The sequence below is a fragment of the Phasianus colchicus genome, chromosome Z (assembly GCF_987193195.1).
Source record: "Phasianus colchicus chromosome Z, bPhaCol1.hap1.1, whole genome shotgun sequence".
In the NCBI taxonomy this organism is placed as follows: domain Eukaryota; kingdom Metazoa; phylum Chordata; class Aves; order Galliformes; family Phasianidae; genus Phasianus; species Phasianus colchicus.
In genome coordinates, this window is record NC_143476.1 from 58,547,294 (window position 1) to 58,567,685 (window position 20,392).

The window sequence follows — 20,392 nt, forward strand, 5'->3', positions numbered from 1 at the left end:
CCCATTGGCCATTACAGTGTGGGCTCACATAACTGTGTGCCAGTCACACCCTGCTTCTGGACGGCAAGCCTCTGTCTTCCATTTTTTTTTCCTCACACAAGATGGATTCCCCCTACTCCTGTGCAGCCACATGCTTCTTTTCAATCGTTCTTTTGAAAGTGTGCAATATATTTAACTCTGAGTCTTCCAAGGCTGTCTTCCAGCTACTATTGTATCTCAGCTTTTCCTAATGGTTGTTCTAGTGGTTGTTCTAATGGTGTTAACATGTCATGCCCACAAAATAGAGAAAATTCTGTTTTGACATTTTACAAGCAGAGCACTGTATGTACAGGAAAATTAGCTAACGTGTCCTTGATTTTACAGGAAGCGTCAGAGCACGGAATTGTACAGTACCTCAGAAAGTGCAAATCAATACCATTAGCTAAATGAACTGGTATGTTGATCATTTCCATGAGAAATCCCATTAAATTCCCTTTAGCTATGTATAGGAAGTAGCCATGTGCTATTAGCAGTGTGTCAGCTAGTTGACATTAAATGCTTCACTTCCATGAACTTAGTAGAACACATCAATTTCTTGCTGTGAATCTTGAACGTGAGAACTGTGCTATGTTGACAACTCTTACAAATCCATGACTAGTTTCATAGTCAATACTGGGTTTTTACCTCCCAGGAACCACTTCAGATGTCATGTCAATACATGAGAGTTTCACATTTCATTAAAAGTTTCTAAGCTTACTAGTGGCAAAAAATAATCAGAAATCATGATCTTTAAAGATTCACATGCCAGAGAGATCATACAAACTAACAGATTTGCATACAATTTTTAGAAGTCTTGTTATTTTATCTATGAAGCCCATAATTTTAGGGATACTATGACAGAAAGCATGGGCTTGATGGTGTTGCCTTTGAATAGGGGAGGAATTGATGGTATATTTTTGTAAACCATTCCAGCTGAAATTTAGTTGGAGATTTACAAGTAATAAAATGACAAAACAACCAGACCAAACAAAAGCCTCCAACACTTTTTAACCTCTTTGGATCTCTAATTTACAAGGCTTTTGCCTTGTACTATTTTCCTTCTTTTGCAGTACAGCATAAGTAGTTCTTTATGTCTTTTTGCTTTTCTAGTGCAACTGGGATTCAGTTCCACTTTCTTTCTCATCAAAGTTTTTAATCTGAATGCAGATTTAGACCATCATGACCAAACCTAAAATTAATCAGGTGAAAATGCCAAAGTATCACCAAAAAAGGAATATACAAGTTTTAAGAATCTCACAAAGAAATAAGGATGAAAAGAAGACTAGGCAGTACATTTTGGATTAGGATTTGGAAAACCCCTAATGTGAGGGGAGGTGGGGCTGGGGCTTGGCCAATTTGTGATACTAAATTCTGCGTCTGGATTCAACTTTCCAAAGTTTCCAAGAAGACAAGAGGTGTGCAGGAAGGAGGGGAGCTGGATTGAGAATTTTGGGTTTTGGCCCATCTCTTGCGCTAGCAATTATTGAGAATGCCTGGACAGCACAAAGCGTTCTTTGAAATGTTGAGCCAGCAAGATATTTAGGCAGTGGAGCAGTATTAAAGAAACCCTTCTTTCTTAGAGGGTTTTGGATATCAAAACACAAGTAAAGATGCCATGTGGATGGAACACCCACTCGGTCACACAAGAATTCTCCATGCAAAGCATAGAAAATACTTGCTCCCACACTGGCCAAGTTTACAATAAAGTTTAACAGCAAACAGTAAAGACTAGTGAAAAGCACCTACTGATCTTTTTAGAAGCTGGAATCAGTATTGTTCTTGTAACAATCGGAAAGATGGGAAAAATTGGTGGTTAATGTTCAGAAAAAAATCTTCAATTTAGAATACCTTTAACAGAATATTTTAAAATATTGAAAGATAAGAATATGTCATAAAACACAGGATGAGTGGTAGGATTTTGAAACAGAACAGGGCTGAAACAGTTACAACATGCAGAAGTGGAAAAAGGTATTCGGTGAAATATTTGAAACATATGGTTTTTGTTTATGTTTCTTGCAAATATTTGAGAAAAGTGAACAACTCCTACCTGTATACAATCGTGACCATGAATGTACTATTATGTTGTAACAAAAATGTATTTATAAGCAACCAATAAAATACTGGAAGAAATTATAATGTTAATAACTAGGAGGCTATCGTGTTCCATATTAAATTTCTCAGCACGGCAGCACACTATGCAAAAAGCAGCAGTTTCTACTTGATGGATTAAACAGTTTCAATATGGTGGAAATATGGGAAACAGTGAAATAAGACAGATAATATTCTGCTTTAAAGCGAGGCAGAAAATATACTCTATCAGAGAAACAGGTGAAAAAGTGAAATCACTTTTGTTTTCTGCTTACACTTGGTAAGATTGATTGACCTTGTGGTCTGAACTCATGAGGGTTGGAAACTGAAAATTCAAATACGCATTCGGATTGAGTCTTCCCCCCCAAAAAATGCTTTTTTTTCACAATATTTAATGAACAGTGGTGGCTGGTAAGTATATGAGTAGCTTGTACTGAGCCAAGTATGTGGATTGATATGTAACCCTGAGGATCCTGGTCTCTCTCTCAATGATGGAAGAGATCAGGAATAATGAAAGTGAGCACAGAGGTATATTTTGAAGCCTAAAGCAGGTGAAAATTGGAGGAAAATTCTTAACTTATGTGATATTTTGTTTTTTTCATGACGTTTTTTGAATCACTTGAATTATTTTTGAATCAGAGGTAACAGACACACATTTCTGATCAATAGAAAACAAGGAATATTCATGAATAAAACTTACTGACTTTTATATGTGGAAAATGAGTCAGTTCAAATTAATATCTGCTCCTAAATTCTGTGCACAATCTATACTGATCAAGCTGGTCAACATATGTTATCCAAACAAATTAAATAACACATTAAAGAACAAATGGAATGAGAGCAGATAATGCTGTATGTGTAAGCACGCAGGGCTTTGTAGGCTGGATTACTGAATTAGAAGGCAAATGAAATTGTTTTATATGGATCTACACTTCTGATCTCCAGTCACTTTGTCAGTGAACAAGGGAACAATAATTCCTTAATTGTGATAGTTTCATTACAGAACTGTTATTTATTCATGTATTTAGTAATAGTGTCTTCTATGCCAACATTTTGTAATGGGAAAAGCACATGGGATTTAGTCCTGCATCTTACTACAGTTCAGAACTTTAACCTCCAAGGCCATTCTCCAGATACATTCTCATAAGAATCTACCATTGACAGGTATGTTGTTGCATCTTGCATGCTTTATTCCTGGTAAGCACAAAATAATTATGAAAAACATAAGAGAGTGAAGGGACTTTGCCTTATCTCTAGAAGAGAAACCAACAGTCACAGATTCTGTGAGGGCTTTTTACCTTTTAGCTACTTGATACAACAGTTTATGAATGTGTGGCCTTTATTTTGAAATGTCTAGGCCTTTGGCTAAAGTCATAATTACAACAGAAACTTTCATATATCTTTAAACTATTAAAATCATCACTACAATTTCTCTGTCACCTTATCTATTGTTTTAATCTGGTGCCATTTGCTTTATTTAAGCAGTTTATCCACTGAAACTTGTATATCATGCATATTTATTTCCAAAAAGCTACTTCTCCATAAGGTACCACGTAATCTGTTCTACATTTAAATGATAAGCACTTTTATGTAGCTATCTTAATGTAGTTTTTGGCTTTATCTTCTTTCTTTTATTTGAATCCTGATTTATAAAATTTGCTTTTATGTATCTTTGACATGAACAATTGTTCGGACCATTTAGGTCTGTAATGTAATTTGCCTGCAAAACAACATTGGAGTTGATAAGAAATATACTTGTGATGGAATATGTCTTCATTCAGAGGAAGAGTATTACCGGACTTCAGGCTAACAGTCATTCTTCTGCAAAAGCTTTGATGTAAGAAGAAAGAACTGTAAATTATGAAAGACTATGAAGCAGATTACCTATGCAATCCTAATTGCTTACTGTAGTTTTACAGCATTATTTATATGTAAAGCTTTACATTCTTCCGTTATGTATTACTTCTGCCTTCTCCCCTTCCCCCTTCTGACTTTGACCACACATGCATGGACTTGTTCTTCTGTCAAAGCACATAGCAAACGATAAAGCAGAGCAGGCATGTTTGTATTGCAGGCTTGCAATTTATCTTCTCCCCGAGCTGCTAGGAGGGGTTGGTTTCTTTTGTTGATAATTCATTGGCATTTATGAGAACAGACCTTTGCTACACAGAGAGAGAAAGAGACGTGTCACTGGATCACAGAAGGCTGTCAGCTCATCAATAACTTCCTGCCACGCCATTACCAGTTGAAAATCTAATGCAGGTGAGTAGTGGGAAGCTGGAGAGAAAATAACTGCTCTTGTATTAACCCAGCAATACAGCTCAATAGGCCTAAGTGAGTACACTGATATCTATTTCCTTATCTGTAGGAAGTATACCAAATATTCAGCTTTTTAAAGCCTGTATGTCGCTGGACATTCAGAAAAGTATATGCCAGCTAAAAGCCTGGACTTGTTAAGGAGAGTAAAACCACTCGGAAGTGTTATACAGTGGCCGTAGATATGTTTAATTTTCCATATATATCACATATATCACTGCTCAGGGCTAATTTAAATAAGCAGAAGCCTTGATTATCTGTTATCTCAGATCCAGGAAGTAAAATCCACCATTCCACCTCTTGCAGTAATTGGGATAAAATAAAACAGATGCATTTTAAACAAACATGCATAATATCAGGATACAGATTTTGCCCTTTAGGGATCTGGTGTACCGATTGAAGGACAGCGTTCAGTAAAACACGAGTATAGGTACCATTCAGAACTTCCTCAGTCTTGGCTTTATATCCTTCTCCTGCAAAAATGAATATAGCAGTAACCCCACCTCTTAAACTGTGGGAGACACAGAGCTGAGTTAAGGCTACCTCTGCATTTTAATATTTTTAAAAAGTGAAAAAGGAAGATGAAGTACATTTCACTGCATAATAAAAATTAGTGGCTCATTCTGTCCTGACAAATAACCCAGTGATTTTAATGAGGATGTGCTGGCTGTTGGTCAGGACAGAGTCAAACTCTACATCCAAGATTCAGTGCTTGAGGAAAAAGACATCCTTTTCCACCTATATTTTTCTTCCGCTCATTGTATGTTTTCTTTCATTCTTCTGGGAGACACCAAGTCTGAATATTTTACTACGGCCTTACTATGCAACGTGGAGACTGTACTGCCACTGTTCTGAAAAACACTGCACTGGACCTGTGCAGACAGAGCTTCCCATTTCCCAGCTTATATTCTACTGCAGCACACATTAAAAAATTTTACACTTTGCTCAAGGCTATTGCCAGAAGGGGAAGCAATTAAAGTGAGGCTTCATTAGGGAGAAATAATCACAAGTTTAATTAAACAGCATAAACTTGGATTCCAAATAATATTTTGCACAAAGAAAGTTTTAATGTTCTTTTTCTCCCATTTCTCTATTTCTGCCTGTTCTAATCCACTGTTCTTCCTCAATTTACATTGCAATGAGCAATTTCAGAACAGTGATTTTCACTAATCTGAGGCTCAAGAACACACAATGTTGATCGCATTTCAGAGGATCATTTCCTGATCTTTTGTAGAAAGAAGTCATGAGACTTTATTTCAGCAATAATCCAACTGAAAACAGCAATTCACGTTCTGTTGACCTACTCATTCTTGATCTCAGTACTTTCATGAAGACAAGACAGGAGGTCGGGCGGTATGGAAAGGATCCAGTTGCATCTATTTGGCACATAAAACAGTGCATCTTGGAATAAATAGTGCCAGATTTTTCAGTGTTAGACACATAGTTACTGGCTTCTACATCACAAGATTTTTGAAATGCATTTTGTGACTGAAAACTTTTCATGATTTTTTTTTTTTTTTTTTTTTTTTGCGAGCACATGAATACATCCTCCCTCAATATGCACACGTGTCATCACTTCATGTGATTTATTCTGCTTCCTTCCTATGTATCATGACTGGAATAACTAATACAGTTTCAGGGAACACAGTAAGCCATATTCCCTTAAAATGTCCTGAGCCAAAGATATCAGGCACTTGCATAACTAATGGCAAGTATTGATGCCTGGCCCAGAGGATTTGCACTGGTATATTTGTTGGCATTGAAGTGTTTCTGCAAAAAGCTTTTCTTTGCCTAAGAGTGGAGGCCTGCTTTTGCATAGTCCCTTCGTTGCATTGATCCGATGTGTCTGCTTCATAACTGAACATGAGATACTGAGCTCTTCTGGAAAACCACTGGATGGCACAGGATCAGGTTTATATGCTCACTGTACTCCCATCAAATATTTCCAGTAACAGGCTTCCATGGAAAGAATGTCTTATCTTCAAAATACACCCCCAGAGATTAATGGAAAAGCAGTGACTTTTATAAACAGAATAAATAAGACTTTTGCATGAAAACATGTCACAACCACAATAACCAGTCATCTGCCAACAAAATCAACTGTCTTGTTAGTGCCATTAAGCCTGCACTCTATATTCTGATGAAGAACTGTTTAAACACAGCCATGATATTTAATGGCATGTAGGATATTTAATGACTGTAGGAAACAGCATTCCTTTTTGATGCTCAGAGGCCTGGAGCACGGGGCAGCGTTGGAGCAGAGATCATCATGGTAACTGCTTTTGTATTTTTCACAGTTTGCAGCTCCATTCACTGTCTAGGAAGTATTATTCAGGCTCCAAGCGAATGCACATTCTGTCATACGGACTGCTTGCACTTTTGGGCACAGTGTGTAACTTACAAGAAACTGCACTCTCAGCGATGAAGTCACCGTGCTTTGCCCAGGCAGAGTATTCAGCGACAGCAGAATGGGGAAGCAAGTATCGCCTGGCAGAGGTCTTTTCCGTCGGCCCTCGCATCCCGGATGGGGCCACCAGCGGCCGGACAGAGACCATACCTGCAGCGCGCAGGTACAGTGCGCAGTGTGAGCAGCCCCGCGGAGCTCAGCGGCCGGCGCCAGGCGCAGCGGTGCGGCAGCCCCCCCTAGGGTACGCAGCGAGGATCGGGTAGCAGCGGGACGGGAAGCGGGAGGAGGCTGCGGGAGACGCTAAGGGAGACTGCATCCTCACAGTCCTGTTGGGCAGAAGGACTCCGTGAAGGGGTGCGCCGAGTCCGGCTCCACCGTCACCACCCAGTGCGTCGCTGAGACCCCGAGCCGGGCCGGGGTGCGCACGGAGGGAAAACGAGATGCCTTCCAGTTTTGAGTGCATAAATGCAGCAAGCTATAGGCGATGCATGCCTGCCATCGAGAATGTGGAACAGTTGTATTAATTTAATTTTGCTCCTCTGGGTTACTACCAGACGTTAGGAATGCAGGCAAGCTGCTTTGCTAGCCCAGGTGGCTTTCTCTGTAAAGTTAACACTTTTTTTTTCTTTCTTTCTTTTTTCTTTTTTTCTTTTTTTCTTTTTTTCCCCAGGTGGAAACAGCAAGAATGTCCAAGGTGCAGAGGAAGGCACAACTGCTGCTTCTGGTTTATAAGAGCTTAATGAGCTGTTTTCTCCCATCCCATCTGCTCTCAAAGAACTCAAGAATCCAGAGGAGATGGTGAAATGCCCTAGAAGTGACACCTGTACCATGCTGTGAGAGATGAGCAAAAATTGCTGTAGTTTTCAAAAGGAGATTTAGTGCAATTTTCAAAGCTCAGATTAGCCTGTCTTTCACATGGCAGCTGCTTTCTAAGCAGCACTGAGCAACTGACGTATCACAAGGTCCTCTGGTAGTTATTAACGTGCTTCTCATAGCACTGTTGGTTCCGTTGCCTGTGTTTCTAATTAAAAGATTGCTTCTGTGAATAACAATGAGAAATATTACTGTGTGCCATTTAGCTAACCTTTTGACATAGGCTATTCACTTTTGTTCACAAGAAATGTTAGTGTCTAGGGAAAAAATAACTGAGCTAGATTCTCAGTATGGCCTCACTGATTACATTTCTTCAGCTGCATAATATTTGAATTCAGCTTGTTTTTAAAACCTGAACAAGCAAGGTCTCACACAAAGTTGTACAAAGAAAAGTCAAATAAACAAGGTGTTCACACATATATAGGTGCCATTTAAATCTATTGAGAGATGGTAGAGAAGTGGAATAAAAACTCTCATTCTTCAGCACCGTAACAATATATAAGGCTGTAATAAGCAATGGGCTGGACTTGGCCTTCAGTAGAATCTACACCTGCAAGTGAAGTCAATAACCATAGAAGCCCTACACAGAGAGTTTGTCCCATGCAGCAAAAATTTCTTGCTAAGATATCCTCCTGTGCTAAAGACATAAAAGAACAAAAATACTTGTAAAAGATCAGGAAAAAATGCCTTTCTTATGGACATTCAGTCAACTCTGATAACTTACATTCTGCAATTCACTTGAAAGCTGAGCACTGCATGTCAGAAGGCCTTTTGAGCAGCGTGGTTTTTGTTCTGTGTCTGCAGTGCCAAGTGCAATGGATTGCAAGTTTACAGCTTGTAAGCATTAACTGCAAACAATAATTACCCTGATGTAGCATTGTTTGGAAATTCACACAGAAAGTCTTTCTCTTAAGCTTATTTTTAACTTACTCACAAGAGCAAAAAGTAATCCTAAAATAAACGTTCTCTCTCTCTACAGCTACCTGAAGAAGGGTTGTAGTGAGGTGGGAGTTGGCATCTTCCTGCTCATAACTAGCAATAGGACTAGAGGGAATGGCCTCAAGTTGCACCAGGGGAGATTCAGGTTGGATGTTAGGAAATACTTCTTTGTAAGAGTGGTCAGGTGTTGGAACGGGCTGCTCAGGTAGGTGGTGGAGTCACTGACCTTGGAGGTGTTCAAGAAATGTTTGGATGTTGTACTGAGGGATATGTTTCAGTGGGAAATATTGATGATATGTGGATGGACTGACTGATCTTGGAGGTCTTTTCCAACCCTGGTGATTCTACAGTTCTATGATTCTTTTCAATTAAAATACAGCTATTTCTATTCTATTATGCACAGATGCAGATAAAGCCATTCTGTAGGAAAGCAATTTTTGCTACAGCTGCTTTCTGCCGGCCTTCAGGACAATGCATAGAATGCATGAGTGACAGGCAAGAGCACAGCAGAAACTAGGAGACTGGGACTCAGATTCTCAGCCTGTGAATACATGGGGACAGCACTAGCAATGAATGGGGGAAGTGCTTCTGAAATCATGGCTTCATGTGGGCACATTCATGATGCAAATTGTTTGTCTTACTTGGCAGCCATAGATCCAGATGTCCTGTCCAGATCAGCAAAATCCCACAGCTGGTGCTTCTAGATTCTAGTTTTCATGTTGAATACAATATTTGTCTTTATGCCTAAGTTACAAACACGTTTACAATTATCTGAATCATTCCTGAGATCAAATCAAGCTCAACCCTCTCCTCTCCTCTCCTCTCCTCTCCTCTCCTCTCCTCTCCTCTCCTCTCCTCTCCTCTCCTCTCCTCTCCTCTCCTCTCCTCTCCTCTCCTCTCCTCTCCTCTCCTCTCCTCTCCTCTCCTCTCCTCTCCTCTCCTCTCCTCTCCTCTCCTCTCCTCTCCTCTCCTCTCCTCTCCTCTCCTCTCCTCTCCTCTCCTCTCCTCTCCTCTCCTGCAAAAAAAGGAGAAGCAGAAGAGAAGAGGAAATCATGCTTTACCTTTTCAATGAAAACTTAGAAGAAGTAGACAAAATGTTAGTAAGAAATACAAAAATAGCACAAACAAGAACATGACATTGGATCATCTGGGTCACCATACAGTCGGAAATCCATCAGAGGTTGAGGCTAGACAGATTCACCTACCTTACATTTGCCTGAATAACACAAAAAAATAAAGGAAAAATATCAACATCAAATAAAAATAAACTAAATCCAGTGCTGTGTGCCTCAGAATGAGAAGTCAAAGCATAGCTAGCATCTTAATCTTTTATAAATGTAGGTGTTCTGTTGGTAAAAAATTAAGGTAAGTTAAATTTTCAGAAGATAGGCTTTATTTTGTCTGTTGTTTCAACAACTTGGCAGCTCTCTAACTGCCTCCTCTTCCTCTCTCCTCCTCCTCACTCCTCTTTGCTGCACTTTAGACACTTTTGAGAGTTGGAAATAATGGAGCAAGAAGACTCAGAGAACAATGGAGACAGATAGTCATATGTCTGGAGAAGACCAGAAAGATGGTTCAGCTCAAAGATGTCTTTACAGAAGACAAAACATGTAATGAAAAAGAGGTTTGGTCTCTCATATTCAAAGAAAATATAGCTGATAGACACTAAAAGCTGGAGACTGTGCAGCAGGAGATAAGGGGAATTATAGCACAAACCACGCGGCCTGGGGCTGGAGACTATAGGCAAGGGTTGCAATGATTTCTGTAAGCGGCAATCAGAGAGAAACATCTCCTCCAACCTAGTTTTTAAAGTGGCATAAATGTATTGGCTTCTGCAGAATTCAGCAGGAACACAGGGAGCCCATGCTCCTCATTGGCTATCAGAACTGACCTCTGAGAGTGCACTTTTAGGAAATGAGATCCTGTTGACAGTATGCAACTGGTTTTAATAGAAATGAGATATTTCATAGGATCTACAGTTCCTGAGTGTATTCTCCATTTTAAAGTCTACAAAACATTATTGTGGGCCCATATCTACACACAGGAATAAATACTTTATCTTCTCTTTGCAACTGTAAGGAAGGCACAAAAATTAAATTAAATATGCCCATCATGATGGGTATATGTGAACCTTACCTGTGTCATTGGTGGCAGGTAGGGAAAATGGGATATTCTTAAGCCTCTATCAGATTAATATGGGCTTATTATTATAGATACTGTACTTCCTGTTTACTGCTTCCAAGAGCTGAAAATCACACAGATCCACACAGGATCCTTAATGTTGGAAAAGACCTCCAAGATCATCCAGTCCAACCATCCACCTACCACCCATATTGTCCACTAAACCATATAAATATTTCACAGTTTATTATTATTAAGTTGTTAACCAAAGCAAAATGAATATACAAAATGACTGCCAAAATGCTCAAGACTTCCATTTTGTCTTCCTATGGAATCAAAGAAAGGAAAAAGAAAAAAAGAACAAAGTGGAAAAGTTTTAAAACTCAGAGAAGAAAGACAGGTAAGACTGTTTTTCAGGCTCCTGAATGTAAGCAATTCTTTTCAATCCAAGCACTTTCCAGCTGTTTCAAAGGCATCTGTTGGTGACGTATTGCAGCCTTCAACAGAATTTAAATTCAACAGTGCTATTCAGAAGCCAGCTTGCTATGTTCTTACTCTGATGATCCAATGGGAATTAATGTATGCACTGCCTCTTTAAATGAATGGCAGCTTTCCCATCTCATGACCACTCATATCCTATAACAACATATTTATTTTAAATGACAGTTGATGCATTGAATTGGCATAATCTGTACCTTAAGGAACATTCATAATTTAATGATCCACTTACAAAGGAAAATTCTGCTTGACAGGATACTTATGAGAAAATTTTTTGGGAACTGTATTCCATACAGGTTTGAAATGTCAGTTGCAGAGACATTAGAGCAAAATATATATCTTTAAAGTTAAAGCCTGTGAAAGATACGTATACTGACTGTCTAAACAATCTGGCATTGAACATAGTGACAAAAACAACCCACAAAAAAACAACAACAAATACCATCCAGGCTAAGCCTCAATCAAAGGTATTGAGGAGAGAGTCTTGTGGGGTGCGAAGAGTATGAAGATGAAAGAGAGGCATGACCAGACCCACTGACCCCTTACAGCCCCCTGTCCTCTAACTGACCCAGGCTAGCTCTCCTCTTCCTCTTGCTTCTCCCAGAACCCACTCAGCTGCCACAAGATAATCAAATTTTGCTGACCTAAGAAGGACAATAAAGTCATTCTGTCTCTGACCATAAGGGCTAGAAGAGAGTGAAAATAGGGTTTTCCTTTCACTGCTGAGAAGTCTGGAGCTGGCTCTGGAAATAGTAATAAAATGTATAAAGCACTAGTACAATGCACACATTCCTGCATATTTGAAAGAGAGGGAAAACATGTGAAAAGCAAGGGATTTGACTGTCCAGGCCCTCCACCTGTGGAATTTCCATTCACATCATTTGGAGCCCAGAATATGAAAAGCCTTGCAGAAGCAAATCTAAAAGAATATATAAAACCAGTAAAGATACATACGTATTTGTGTGAAACCTGAAACATTTAGCTTATTTTACTCACAAAGAGAACTACCCTGAAGGCTTCTCTAAGTGTGATTCATCTTTAATTGGAATTGTGGCTGAAGAACTACAAAAGCAAAAATGTCATTTAATTTAAATGGAACACCCCCCCATCTATCAGCCAGCTTTCCTACCCCCACCTCCCAATGAAGGATATAAAGTTCTGTTTTGAAGATGATAAGGATTTTCATTAAATCACAATGAAGTTGTTTGTTATGCAAGCAAAACAAAGTTTTTGCAAAAAGTAGTACAATAAATGGTGGAAGCTGCAAAAGACATTAGGTCAAATTTAGAAAGTCTAAACTTGTGAATTCCAAGCACGGCTGTGTAATATTGCCCCAAATAGTTCCTTTACACTAACTGGAATGGATACGGAATTTGTGTATTTATATGCATATGGAAATTTTCATACAGTAAATTTCTACAGTTTTATGAGATCAGAACTTGATATGTGACATGTACTACTGAGAAGTTACTTACAAGCCACTAAAATCACTTCATTGCTTTGATTTATTGTCACAAAGTTTCAAGGCTAAAAGTAATGCACATTGCAAGGATAATGGAGAAAAGCAGAAGATAAACTATGAAGTCTTTGAACTAGTGTAGCTATGTTTTCAGTTGTATTTGGAGGCATGTGAGATTTCTAATATAAGCAAATACAAAATCCAAGAAAACAGATCTAAATATAACACAGTGTAACATACTAGAAAACAAAACAAAACAAAACATAATGTTATGAAGGACCCTACTAGGCTCAGGCTGGGAGAAATGTCTATACTGATACAGAAGGATATATCAGTAAGAAAACACAGAAATATGTCAGTGAAACATGTTTTCATTAGCAATACTCTGCAGAAGCACAACCATTCTAATAGTAGCCAGTTGAAAGTGATTTTTCCAGCTTATCTCACAGGTTGGTGAGGACCTTAGACTTCCAATATTTGACCTGTAGACTGTGCAGTCATAAATACCTGAGCACTGAAGACTGTAGGCTTGAGAAAACTTGCCTCTGTGACGCATCCCTAGCTAGCATGCTGCTTCAGTCTTCTCACATGCCCCAGTGTGGCTTGCAAAGGCCATATTTTATGAATTTTCTATAATTCAAAACAAAGTAGCTTCTTTTCTTTTCTTTTCCTTTCTTTTCCTTTCTTTTCCTTTCTTTTCCTTTCTTTTCCTTTCTTTTCCTTTCTTTTCCTTTCTTTTCCTTTCTCTTCTCTTCTCTTCTCTTCTCTTCTCTTCTCTTCTCTTCTCTTCTCTTCTCTTCTCTTCTCTTCTCTTCTCTTCTCTTCTCTTCTCTTCTCTTCTCTTCTCTTCTCTTCTCTTCTCTTTCTTCTCCTTCTCCTTCTCCTTCTCCTTCTCCTTCTCCTTCTCCTTCTCCTTCTCCTTCTCCTTCTCCTTCTCCTTCTCCTTCTCCTTCTCCTTCTCCTTCTCCTTCTCCTTCTCCTTCTCCTTCTTCTCCACCCCCTCCCTCTCCCCCTCAGGAAAAACAAAAGTTTTATCGAGATGTCCCAAAATGTAATTTTAAAAAATGCTAGAATTTCCAAAAGATTTTCTAATTATCAGTACAATTCTGAGCGGCAGCACATTCAATATACTGTGCTAAGTGATTTGGCAAATCATAACCCTTTGGTAGATGATTTTGTGGGTGCAATTTACTTTATTGGATCTCTAATATGGATGGTATATGCAAGTCATGCTATGACATTTGTGAAATTCATCTCTTATTTTCAGTAAGTAAATCCCTTCTTGCATTTTTTGTCCACACATGATGATGTAAAATCATAAATAGAAAACAGCAGATGCTCCTCTTTTCTTGAAAGGTTTAAAAGATTATGACAGGTTAAGTGTTATGAATAACTCTTATTTTGAGTAACTCAACTCAGCTTTGAAATGCTTTTAGCATTTTAAAATAGATGTCTTTCTAAGAAAAGTTAGTATGGCTTTCTAAGACATAGTAAGACCAACTTCTATCTGTCACAGAGGAAAACACTTTATTCATGTCTCTGGGTCATCCATTCACTGCTTTACAGGACTAAAGTCCTCCAAAGAATGTCACAAATTCAGATGTAGTCATCTGAAAGCTTTTATTTCATTTTTATTAGTCTTTCTTTTCCAGAACCAAGGCAAAAAATTTTGAATTCCTGTTTAAACTGAGTAAAAAGTAATTTCAATGAAACAATAAAGCCACCATGAGAATTGGTATGTGGCCAGATCTATTCCAGAAAGTGAAACACCAATATGTCTTCAGGACGTCAGAAAAACACCCTGGAAAAAATAGAACTAATGATCTGATACAATTAACCAACATCAAATGAGGGAGAATTTGTGTGTAAGGATTTTGCAAATATGACGAGCTCAACTCTAGAGTGTAGGCTGGATGGCTTGGTGACCCAACATAATACAAACAACAGTGTAACAAGATGACAGATAACTTGATTTCTATCTATCCTCCGGTGAAGCTTTCTTCCACTAAAATGTTTCCTGTCTTTTCTCAAAGGAAACATTAAAGTTACTTCACAAACAATAATAAAAAGAAACCACTGACTGTTGTAAATAATTCTACTTTCTGTGTGACTGATTGAAACAAAAAAGTATTTGATACCACTGGATTCTGCTTGGCTTTCTTTCCCCCTCTGTACAGGCCAAGTTCCAAAATGGTTCTTATTTCAAATTGCTTTTTTTAATGTCTACATTTTATATTAAACAATTTCATATAATAATATTATTTACTTCCTCTAAATGTTTATTTAATATAAAGAATAGCCTTATTCTAGTTATTGAAATATGAGAACAGCAGTGGATAGAGAGATTAGATGCTTGATCTGAAGAGACAAATCAGTATCTGTCTGATAATTCTATGTATGTTACAGGGTTATTTCATTTCAGTAGAGAAGGACAGAAAATTGAGAAATGTTTTTGTCTTTGTTTTAGTATTTTCCTTTCCTGGGAAGCTTTATGCATAAGAAACCAGCCATAGGTCCATAGAATCATGGAATTATACAATAACTTGGGTTGGAAGGGAAAACACCATCCAGTTCCAAACCTGCTGTTGTGGGCTGATTACCACCACCAGCTCTGGCTGCCCAGGGCCCCATCCAACCTGGCTTGGAACACCTTCAGGGACGGGGCATCTACAGCTTCTCTGGGCAGCCAGTGTCAACACCTCACAACTCAGTGAAAAATTTCCCCCTAACAACTCATGTAAATCTCCCCTCTTTTACGTTAGAACCATTCCCCCATTTCTTATCACTATCAGACTATGTAGAAAGATGGTTTCTTTAACATAATCAGTATTCACTTCTGCTTAAACAGTTTGTCATCTCGGTTAACACTTTTTTTTTTTCCTTTCTTAATAGTAGGAAATGACTATGATATTTCAGTTCATCACTGATAAGAAAATTTCTTATAACTCTGACCAACTTCAGTTCAAAAGTCAATTTATATCTTTTCCTTAAATAAATATGAAGAAATGTGAGATTGTAAGGAGCTTTGAGAGTTTCCACTGAAGTCAGACTAGGATAACAAAACATGATTTACAGTATGCTAGAGATGAACCTAACAGAGTTGCAAGCTATGGTATAGGATTCACTGTATTTCTGAAAGAGACCAGAACTCCTGGGGGTATTATTTTCTGAATGTATTTTTAATCACACAGAATGTGTGCAATGAAATAGTATATAAACCTTTGCATTTGCAATTGCCTGTCTGCCTTTACCTGTTTGCCAAATTAAAATTACAACAAAAATGTCTGCTTAGGCATAGTTTTTGTTGTTGTTGTTGTTGTTGTTTGTTTTTCCCTCAGAGTATTTGTTCCCTTAAGAATACAGTCAAAGATAGATTTTCTGGGAGGTTTCTTCACTGCCTGACCTCCAAAAATAGCCAAATGCAGATATCTAAGATGGAAGATAAAATACAGGAGCAAATGTAAGGATGCTTTATTCAAGCATGAGAATAAGCAGTACTTATAACTAAGACTGATTATGAATATTTTCCAATATTTACATTTTAAACAATAATTATTTTCCTCAGAGAAAAAAAAATCAAGCTAAACACATCAAAAAAGCAAATCAAACATAGTAAGGTACCCTAGAAATGTGCTTAAGCAGCCACTTTTCTGAATCCAACCTGATCTTTTCTGCAAGAGAATGAACACAGAGCTTTGTGGAAGACTAAAATTTGTGACTTTTTAAAGAGAGAGAAATAATCAGAATATTTTCCAGTTTGAATACATGTACCACAGATGGGACCAGCTCATTTAGTTTGGCTTTGAATCATAGTTTCCTGAAAGTCTGTATCTGGTATTCTGCTCTCAGCCTCTCTATATTTTTGATTTACTCCTTCAGATGTTGCAGTGTAGAACACTTCTCAAAGTGCCTGTGCATGTGCATGTAATCCTTTACAAATGCAAAAGCTGAAATAAAGACAAAAAAGAACTTGCATATTTTAAATTAGACATTTAATTAAATATTTGGCAGTGTCATTCTGTTTTAATACAGTTCCTATGGATGTGGTTTATGAAAGAAATGCATACCACTTCTTCTCAGCATTCCAACAGAAGAGTTGAAAACTTCTGATTGCCATATATTTTTGTTCATAATTGGGAAACAACTCAGAAATGACAGCTGCACACCTGTCCATCTGTAAGACAAGCTATAGCCAAAGTTTTGAGAGAAATCTAGTAGACTATTTTAAGTGGCCTGGGTCTCCAGCAATACAAATCATAAAAGAAAACCTCAAGGCCTGACTCTCAGCTGAAACTTATCCGACCAGTTGCATTGCAAAGTGACAGAGCATAACACAGGTTGAAGATTGGCTCTGATGCTTCATCTTTAATTAGTAGCTGCTCAAAACAAAGAACTGATTTTTTATTAACCACAGTGAGTAGACGTGAGTAGACACGTCAATAGATTTGATTGCACTTCTAGGAGCACATCCTTATAGAGTGCAAGCACACTAGTCAAGTCACATCATAAATCTACTTCACTCCAACATACATATCTTCTTTTTCTGAACATGAGTAACAAATGTCTTTGAATAATACTGGATGTTCAGCATCAAAATCTTTTCGGTAGCCTAATGTATACAGCAGCATCATTCAATTTACAGTGGCAGTGATCTCACCTTTCTGTTTCTGAATTCCTTTTATGTATTTGTATGACAATAATCTACACACATTTCAGTGTAGTTGGCAACCAGTGAATCCTCCTGACACCTGAGGATTCAGGTTGTTGACATGCCCATACCAGCGCCAATTCCCATGCAAAGAATAAGCAAAGAGAGACACCTCTAGAATTTACAGGGGAAGCCACAAAAACATTATCAGGTCCTTACTGCACATTTCAAGCACAGAACATAAGACCTTGAATGTGAGTAACTGCCAGCTTTGAAAACAGGTAGTAGGTTTTTGTTAGTTGTTTTTGTTTATTATTATTGTTTTTATTCTCAGTGAGAAGCAATTATAAGAACATACTATTCAATCATCAGGAGACTTTCTATTCATTGAAGTATCTTTGTTTGTCTATCAAAATCAGTGTGTTCTAGAGCTTCTGTCCCAATTTTTAAAGCTGTATTGAAAAGCAACACATTTACAACCCAGAGCTCCATAGTATCCTAAATATAAACAAATATGGCACAACAAATAAGCATAAAGATTTCATCTCCACTGCACAGATTTGACCTGTAAAGAGGATGAATCAAGTCTTGTCTGCATAATCCCAACAAAATGTCCCACTTAGTTTAATGTATGTAACATTTCTCTCCACGTGGTGCTGCCTTGTTGGTCGTGGGCCTCTTTGCTTAGTCTACCTTCAAGGATGCTGGCAGATTTCATATTTCACTTTAAGAACATTAAAGTGAAATGCATATGTAAAAGAAAGTCGTAATATGCCACTGAAAGTGTTATTTTTTGTCTTTAAAAAATTTATGTTCTATATTAAAGGAAGATTCCTAAATTAAAGCTTGGTCAAATTGTGGACCTTAGTATATAATTTGGATCCTTAGTGAAAGTTCTGGTGTAATGCTTTCCCTTTTATATTTTTCATTCTTTTTCTTTGCATTTTGTTAATGAAAGGCCATTGCCAATTTGTTCCTCATGAGCTGCTGAACTACTGTAGATGACAATGACTTTCAGCCTCCACCTGCAAATAATCAGCTGTGTAAACTTTAGTTTCTGTAAATTGTTTTTTTTTTTAATTAAACAAGATAATTGTACTATATACACTCTCTTGTTTTCACCCCATGTTTGAGAAATAAAGTACTCCACTCCATAACTGAAGACCAATCCTCATATTTCCTTAGTAATTCCATATTAAAAATGAAGGAAACAGAGGGATTTTGGGGAACAGATATAAGACACAAGATAGCCAACTCTGTTAAATATTACAGTGAGAGATTAGAATAGCAGGAAAGAAAATGCAATGAGAACTCATCTTTTGGTGTTAACATTCTATTATTGAAGACAGTAATTTTCCTGTCTTCAGTATCACAGAAACCTGTTAATTGTTGCAGTATCACAATTTGATGTACAGAGCATTTTAGCATGCAGGCTAAAACTGAAGACAAAGAATATTTTGTGTGTGGAGAATTTATGATTTTTAAAATGCCGCTAATTAATATTTGAAAAATAAAAACTAGGGTTTTTTTTGTTTGTTTTAGGATACTTAGATGTCAAACTATTTCAAGATAAATCAACTATTACTTATATATGAAGAGAAGGTACAAATGAAAAGCAAAAGAAAAGAAAAAACATAAATATATAATTTTTAAGAATTTTTTCTCCAAACCTTGCAATGATAGATGATTAACAAAAACCTGTCTTAGTAATACTATTACTTAAAAAAAATATTGATATATTTTTTGCAGTTTCTTAGATCAAATTCAGAGAAATCTGTTTTTATTTGTATTTGTTGTTGTTTATGTCTGGTGTAATTTTTTTCTGTTTTTAATTACATATTACAGGAACCTCTCTTAGCCATGAATGTATTTCCCTTACAGTTCATGGGCTTACCACTCCAAACAGCACATAGGCTGTGAAATCATGACTGTTTCTCACTAGGTTCTTCTGCAGTACTTCTTCTCTAGTCAGATTAAATCAATATCCTCCTCCTGAGTGCTAGACGTGACAGAAAAAATCATCTATATGGAAGGTCAGAACAGAACTACACACCAGACTGTCTGAAACTAAATTTCGTCTGAGCAAATGGATGCAGATAATTATGTCATTTTCAGTATTTTCAAGTCATTTTCAGTCAGTGTTTAAGATTTTGGATGCCTTTGTAAGGCTTCAGTATGTATAACACAGACTTTTTTTTTTTGTATTAGTTAATGTATGTCAGTATTTCAATACATTCCAAGTGAATTCAATGTATAGTAGTAGTAACATTAAATTCTCTGATTTGATATAGAACCTGAAAAATCAATGTTCTTGACTAGATTTGGGGAAAATTAAGGAAATTTAGGTAAAATTAATAATAGCTTCTAAATATTAATATGATAAAGAGGCCACTGATGAAAGAAATCCAGATTTTTCTACACTGTCCAATTTTTTTTCTCGTGTTACATAAAAATTGTCAGCCAAATGAAACACAAATGTGTTCAATCTCAGGAAGAGGGAATGTGAGACTCAACATAAAAAGCAGAGAGTTTATGAGAAAAAGGGATGTGCCAACAACCAGTTTTGGATGATAATATTAAAGAATGTGATCAAAACCACTGATAATTTCTCCACTGGAAGTTCAGAAGACTTGCAGTGGCTGAAATTTGGTGATGTGTGATGTCACCAATAGATAATCTTTAGTAGTGCCTCCAACTATCCCCAAGACTAAAGACTGAAAAATTTCAAACACATAATTATCCTCATAAGCCTGAGAAATGAGGCACTTTAGTGTTTTCATTTACCTTAATATACTCACTGACTTCTCTCCAAAAATCAAAGGGTGTTTTTCCCAAGGGTCATTGGAGAAGTAGATCAAGTTTGATGTTGTATAAAATATAAAATGTAGAGTAGTATAAGCAGTGCAGAAGGCACTAAGGCTGCAGGTCAAACTGAGTAGTATTTCTGTCTTGATATGTTCCTTCAAGTCATGCAATCTCTCTGTGCTTCAGTTTCTCTTTTAAATAATAATGATAAAATTACCTG

At 37.3% G+C, this 20,392-nt stretch overlaps 1 protein-coding gene across 2 annotated transcripts in view; it reads right to left on the reverse strand.

Moving 5' to 3' along the window:
* ADAMTSL1 (ADAMTS like 1) overlaps positions 1–20,392 on the reverse strand; it is a 413,510-nt gene that overhangs the window by 185,957 nt on the left and 207,161 nt on the right. The window lies entirely within an intron of this gene.